Source organism: Pyrgilauda ruficollis, unplaced genomic scaffold (genome assembly GCF_017590135.1).
Source record: "Pyrgilauda ruficollis isolate IOZ18807 unplaced genomic scaffold, ASM1759013v1 scaffold8, whole genome shotgun sequence".
Lineage (NCBI taxonomy): Eukaryota > Metazoa > Chordata > Aves > Passeriformes > Passeridae > Pyrgilauda > Pyrgilauda ruficollis.
Window position 1 is genome coordinate 4,607,025 of NW_024529932.1, and position 7,486 is coordinate 4,614,510.

Sequence of the window (7,486 nt, forward strand, 5' to 3'; positions counted from 1 at the left end):
TTTTACTGAGCTTGCAGATATGCAGAATGTGTCTCAAGAGCAGTGAATTTGCTCAGTCTTGGCATCTTCATTCTTAAGAGCCTTTTCAAAATGTAAATTAGAGACCAAGCCTAAAGAATCAGAAATTTTAGAGCACATGCTAATTGCAGAAATCTGAGATGGTTGCTCTGAATGGTAGGTTGTCAGTCAGGCTTGCGTTAATGTGAGCTCTGAGGATTTGTATTGCTAGCTTAGAGTAACTCAAGAGGAAGCACAAATCTTTTCTCTCACAGGGATGGCAGAACTAACTCCCAACTCAATCCACTTCCCCCTGAAGCTCTTTTAATTATTGTGATCATGTTAGCATACTTCATCAACTTTAAAAATTAATTCAGTGCAGATCAGTTAGAAACTGAAACAGTGTTTCTCACACTGCAAAATTACAGCATTACACAGCAATCTAAATTACTGGGAAGCTACGGGGTAATCCAAGGATTTTTAGGCTTTTTCAGATTATGGGATTTTTGAATCAATAAATTCTCATATAAAGAAATTGACAACCTAACCAATACCTCAAAATCCTGCAGCTAGTGTTTGCTTTTTAAGCTGTAGTGTTATAACAAAATATATTTCTATGGAGTTGTGGGGGATATTTCCTGAGAAAGTAATAGCTCTTCAGTTAAAGAAAGTTCATCTTTTAGATAAAGTAAATATGTTCAGAGCATTGAATTTGAAACAGTAATATTTTTGAGTTCACTTGAAGGGAAAATGTGGTCTGATAGAAGAGTAAATGAATTGAGAGATGTGGTGCTGTATTCAATGCCTCCAACAGGCAAGGAAATCACTCGGCAGAGGTCTTTGTATTTCTGTCCTACAGTGTGGTTCAAGAAACCCAGGATGTTGTGTCTTTACAGTGACAGGAGCATCTGAAGGACTCTTTGTCTGTCCTGCAGGTGGAAGCAGGAGGAGCCATGATGCTGCAGGGCTGGCTCTTGCTGAGGCAGTTCAGCATTCTCACAGACCAGCTCACATGCCAAACTCACAGCCTTGCTTGCAAGTTTTCAAGGCTGACTTGTTGGTCTTGAATATATTGCTTTATTATCATGACAAGGAGGTTTCAAGAACTGTGTATTGACATAAAGACAAACAGGGTATTCTTACCAGCTGATGGCAGAGTGGAGAGTTGTAGTGCAGCTGGTTTGCCTTTGAAAAGAAATAGAGGTGTGAAAATTTCTGGGAAAGTTACAGTAGTAGGCAACAGCAGGAGAAATTCCAAGCCTGATTCAATTCAGAGCAGGCTACAGACTGCCTGGATGCTCTCAGCATCCTTGCCATGGTCTTTGAAGAATTACAAAACCAAGAACAAGATAAATCAGTCTGATTTAAATCATACAGGGAATGGCTCAAGCAGGTTTGGGAATTCTGCTCTCTGTCTCTGTAGGAGTATAATAAACCCTTCTACCAAATTTCTTTCTTAAGCCTGCCTCTTGTAATGAGGACAAAGAACACAGTGGTTGGTAGAACAACAGACATCATATGTCTGTAATGATGACTTAAACAAGCTCTGGGAAACAACAGTACAAAATATCTACTGGTGGAGGGAAGAAGGGGATGTCTCTCACACCCAGTAGATGTACTAAATAGTTTCACTGTCTTGTACCAGGAATGTCTTCACAGGGTTTGGTTCTGTGACAGGAATTCTTTCACCAGCTCAGTGACTTTCTTTGTGTAAGACTGCAGAGTAAGGTCTTCCAAAACTAATTTGGCCAAACTGTAAGCCATATGAGTTTTGTCTTTATTGTGTCTTGCCCTTCCTCAAACTTCTAAGTACCTGCATGTGATTTTACTTCATCACAGCAGTGGTACATGCGAGATTTTGTGCCCTGCTGTGAGAGCTGGGAAAGGTACTGGTGTATGTGGAATTACACAGTACCGGAGAGAGATCTAGAGATGACTGCTATGCACAGCTGGTGAGAGCAAATGTAACAGCAGCAGAGAGTATCAGAGGATCTTTAATGTTGAGAGTGTATTTATGTTTGTGCCTTGTGAGACTGTCGCTGCCAGCTGAGCTGCACAGTGGGGATGAAAATAGCACATGTATCCACGTTTGTGGTGCAGCTGTATTTAGGACATCTTCTTTAAGTCAAACCCTGTCTTCTTTGATCTAGTAAGAGTAGTTATGCAACCACTGCAGGAATGGCAAGAGGCTCAAGACAGGAAATGTTTCTGATGAGGATAAAAAGTGAATTGAGCTAGCAGAGAGGAGTTTTTCTGGCTTATAAGAAAAGTGAAGATGAGATCCTTCCAGCATCATGTGATGCTGAAAAATGTGTGCAGGAAAGGAAAATGAGAAGTTAAAAGAAACAGATAAAAAAATAGGGAGAAGGATGAGACACAAGACAAATTAGCTGGGGATATAAATGAGGCCTGGAGAGATGGCCCAGGGTATATTAGCAAAGAACAGCACAGAAATGGTGAAGCACGATGGAAGAAATTTGCACTTGGACTGAGAAACAAGTAGGAAATTAGAAATAAGATTTAACGTGGTTTGTGTGTTGCTCTGTTTATGTGAATATCTGGGCACTGAACTCTTTCACAACAGTCACTATCTAATTACACAGCAATAAATGCTATCCCACCTACACATTTCCTGTTGCTAACACAGAGGACACTGTACACACCTTTGACCAAAAGCCACAGCAGCTCTTGCAGATAATCACCTCAATTCTCCATTTCCAGGTATCAATTATCTGGTATGGACAGTAAAGTTGAAACTATAATGACTGGATTTTCATTCCCAGTCTTTGTCATTTTGGGGGTAGTTCAGACTACTCCAAGCTCTTCAGCATTTCCAGCAAACGGCATCTACACTAGGGATGGGAAATAACTTGCTACCAGAATCTTTTATACTTGCATCCCTATCTCAAAATTTGTAGTAGTTTGGGGACTTATGCAACCACTCAGGTTCTTTCATTCAGCCCGTAAGTAGCGAAGACAACTTTCTTTTGCTGATCAAATTGTTCCCAAAGACACCTGAACAACCATGAGACAGATTTCTTCTCTTTAAATATTTAGGCAGATCGTCATTTACCTGATCACATGTGTTTGTTATGCATTTTTAGTGGCACATTTTTATCCATGTACTAACTATGCACCCGAATTCTAATATGTTTTCTGGTCTGTTGCCCTTATCGTACTTACACTTTAATGGATGAGATAAGCCACACTAAAGGTATCTTGTGTAAACTTCTGGTAGTTCTTTGATGGCCTGCAGACATCTTGATCATTAGTCCATTACCTATCTTCTTATCAGTTAACAATCCCAAGCCATTCAGTTGCACAGTTTTGTCAATTCTATATACAAACTTCTGGTGCCTAGCGCCTACTTTAACACTTTTGTAATAAACAATTGTATACCCCAGACTTAGTCCTTGAGCTGGAACAAACCATAGGCATATTCCAAGGGCCAGTGCCTTAATACATTTAAAATGTTATCAGGTTTGAGGAAATGACATAAAATTTTTTTGGTTTAGTTCTTTTTAAAGGAATTTAGAATACTTAATGTTTTTTGGGCTGAAAAATGTTTCCAGAGACCCTTTTCTACCACTGACAGTGGAAAAGGTGATGTTAGAAGAAGCAGGATAAAAACCTTTTCCAAAGTAATAGAAATAATTTGTTCAAATAAGAGCTAACATTTCTGTTGATTATAGTTCAGCTGTTATGAAATAAATGTGCTTTGACATATTAATTCTCCATAGGGTCACAGTCATCTTTCTAACATATATACTGTCATTTACTTAATTCAGCTGCTAGAGGCATTATTAACCTTCTAAGAACATTACACCAGATGTCTGGTTTCAGAATAGAGCTGTTTTGACACACAGGTTCCCTCTTGCACATGCTGTGGAGGGAAGGAATAATGCCTTGCAGGCAAAGAACTCAGCTGAGCGATAGAAGGTGTCTGGATTCCCCTCTATAGCTGCTACAAACTTCCTCTATGGCCACAGGCAAGTCATTCTGTCAAAAAGTACAAGCCTACACATCACCAAATCCTTTTTTCCCACGGGGTGTCTCTCCCTTCAGCAACATGACAGCATAGCTCATGGACCTACTTTTGGATATACACGAACAGGAGACTTTCTGCTCAGTCTGTTGAAGCTCATGGCCTTGAGTTAAACATCATAGCATCACAGCAGAAGGGCATTGTAAAAGAAAGAATCCTGACCTCTAAAAAAGGTTTCAGAAAGAAGTGGGAGGGAAACACAAAGTTGCAAAGTGGCTTATTTTAGCTCTTCTACCAGGTCAGCAGGAGGGAGAGAAGCAAAACCCTAGTCTGCGATGCGTGTTGTTACTGAGCTCACTTTAATAGCTTGCCAGTTAACGTATGGCTTGTTTCCTCTCATTTGAATTGTCACACGTTTGTTTTTTATCTAGATGACTGATTTAGTACGATCTTCTTAAACAGAATTTTACTTTTTGCCTTTGCACTCTGGTGTGTCTTTGGTGGATGGAAAAGCAAATTCAGTATAGGAGAAAAGTGCGGTGGTGGATTTATAGTGGGAAATCAGACTTCATAAATATAGCATGGTACTGGAGTCAATGACTTCATGAAAAAGAATGTTTTGATTAGTTAAACATACTTTTCCATAATTCATTTGATATTTTCCTGTCTTGCCAGAAGCTTTTTAAGGACCAAAGTGGTAAGGAATCAAAGAGTTATGAATAAATTGTCAGTTTTCATGATAGAGAGGTAACTATAATCTGGATTTCTTACCTGATGGATTAGACAATGATAATGTCAGTGACATCAATTAAACATCTTTCAATGACAAATTAAAAGGAGTAGGGTGTCCCAGTGGGGGTAACAAAACCCAGTGGTCTCTGGCTTGGCCACTGCTCTTGGAACAGTTTGGGATAATCAGGAGTGAGCAAATAACCTCTCACCTTACTGAAGGAATGGCCTACTGAATGGCCCTTTAGCTCCAGACCTCTGTGTCATTAGATATGTATTAGGATAGAGGAGTGCCTCTATGAGAAAAATGAGCTCAGCCTCTTTTTCTCTTTAGGCTGGAAATGAATAAACAGAGTGAGGGAGTGACAGTAATGTATGGAGTTACGAATGTCATGTGGAGGTGGAATAGACAAATGTGATTTAGTGTCCACTGAAATTACCAGGTATGCAGACAAGAAAATAATCAAGGCTGAGTACTTTATTATACAGTCCCATAATTCACTTACAGAACTTGTTACTACACAGACACTTTGGTACCCACAAATGTCAATGGTTTTACGAAGTAGACAAAATCAGAAGGTCCATCCAATATTGCCAAATACAAAGACACTTTGGCTTTGGAAGTCCCTGTGCGAAGATTGCTGAAAGCTCAAGTAATGTGTGAAAAAACTACAGTAAACTTGCCCATATCTTTAGCTCTTCCCAAGCAATCAGCAAAGACTATCCTAAAAATCTAAAGGCTGGCTAGGCAGACCTTTGGTTTGAAGTCCACTGTCTGTTTCTGTGTTCTTACAGATACTGCAGACTCAGGCCTTTGGTATTCTGGTTGGTTTTGGTTTTATGTGTTTATTCTCTGAAAGCTGCTGGAGACAGAGATTTCTCTTGCTTTGTGGATGTACAGTCTCTAATGGAGAGGGATGGGTCCCTAATTGTTTGCTAGGGCTTCATGTGCTACTTTCATACACATTGTAATTAAAAGTTAGGTAAGAGTCAATTGAAAATGTGCACAGTAAACAGAGAATCCAGTTTGACATGCTCATCCCTCAGCTAAAGCTCTGCAGTTATTTACATGGAATCCTGACACACTTTTTCCTTCCTCTAACTCTTCCACTTTCACAAGGCTCTCACTTAGAACTGCACAGCTCTTCAGTGTCTGCAGAGTAAGTCCTAACTAGCACAAGGCACTCTGCTGCAAGATTTTTCCTTCAAAACTTCCCTCACGTGTCTTCCAGTGTCTCAGAGATACAAACCTCACATGTGTCATCGAGGAAGGGAGAAGATATGTCCCGGCACAGAACCATTCCTGCCTCTTCCAGAGATGGCTTCTCTGTCTTTTTCTTTCTAGTGCTCCTGTTCAGGAACATCCCTGCTGATGTTATAATGTGAAGCACCCTTTGTACTGAATAACAGCTAATGATGAAACATTTGGAAGAGTTTGAATCACTTGGTAGTAGAGCATCAGCAGCCAACTCCAAAACAATTTTCCCCCAGCATTCTGAGTAGACTCTAGACCAAATATGAAGCCAAAAAGTAATCCATTTTTAATGTGTGAGATTAGGTTTCCTTTGGTAACTCAGTGATGATACCAATCAGGTCATTTTCTAAAGTTCACCCTGACGTCAATGAGGGCTGTTGAATAGAAATATGTATAGATTAGAAATATTGATTTTATTGTTTAGATTCTGATTTTTGGGTTTGTTTTTTGCCTTTAGTACCATTTTTACTATGTATGTACATATTTGGGCAAAAATAGATTGGTTTCACTTTAGTTTATACTGTGTTGGCTTTGAATAAAATCTGGTTTATAAATATTTTACAGGAAATTGTATTAGAAATATATGTGTTGTTGTTTAAAAGTTCATTTAAACACCTGTCTTATTATTTTTGTAAAATCTTGGATTTTGCCAAGTATAAAATTTAGTGAAAGAGTGGGCAGATGGTAACTCCATTATATTTTTGAATAACGTTGGTTTAACTTGAAGTCTGCTTGGTACTTCGGTTAAGCAGACTCAAAGGCAACAGGGGTCTACCTGAGTGGAGTTTTATCCAGAGTATCCTGCTGGAGGTAGGATGTAAATATCTCTGACTGCAGCCATGAATGTCTCACCAGATAAGTCTTAAAAGGACCATCAGATAGGAAATACACTGTAGCACCCTGCCAGTAAATTTTGTTAATTAAGAACAATGCATCGTTTAGACCCAAGGCTGGGAGTGCTGCTTTTAACTCCCAAGACAATGTTTTGTTTGTACAGCTGGGGAATGACGCAATGTTACTGAGACTGCCTAGGACAGAACTGCATTCCTTGCAAATGTCCTCTGGCTGTTGCTCTTTAAGAGGTGAGCCTAGAAGATAGTATCTATCTTAACACTGGACATTCTGAAGGGGAAAAGAAAACAATGAAAAGCTCTTGAGCATCTCAAAGTCTGTTGATCAGAGACTTTTCAATGCATTTTTCCCTCTTGAAGGTGGTGTCCTTGAGCCTAACCACATGCACATTCCTATTGCTCAAGCAAGGTTTGGATCAAATCCCTCTCTTTAAAGTTGATCATTAGTTCAAAATAAGAACGACTGGCTCTGAGATGTGCCTTGCCAAATACTTCATTAGGGACTTCTCTTAAACTTGATGAGCCAGTAGCCCAGAACTGTGACTTCTGCCACTTTGCATTCAGTCACCTTTCTTATGTTTCCTTAGTTACCATATGGAAGAAAATTTGCAGCAATATTGTGGTGGAATGGGAGGAAAGGAGGATTTCCTAGAAACCTTTTCTCCTTTA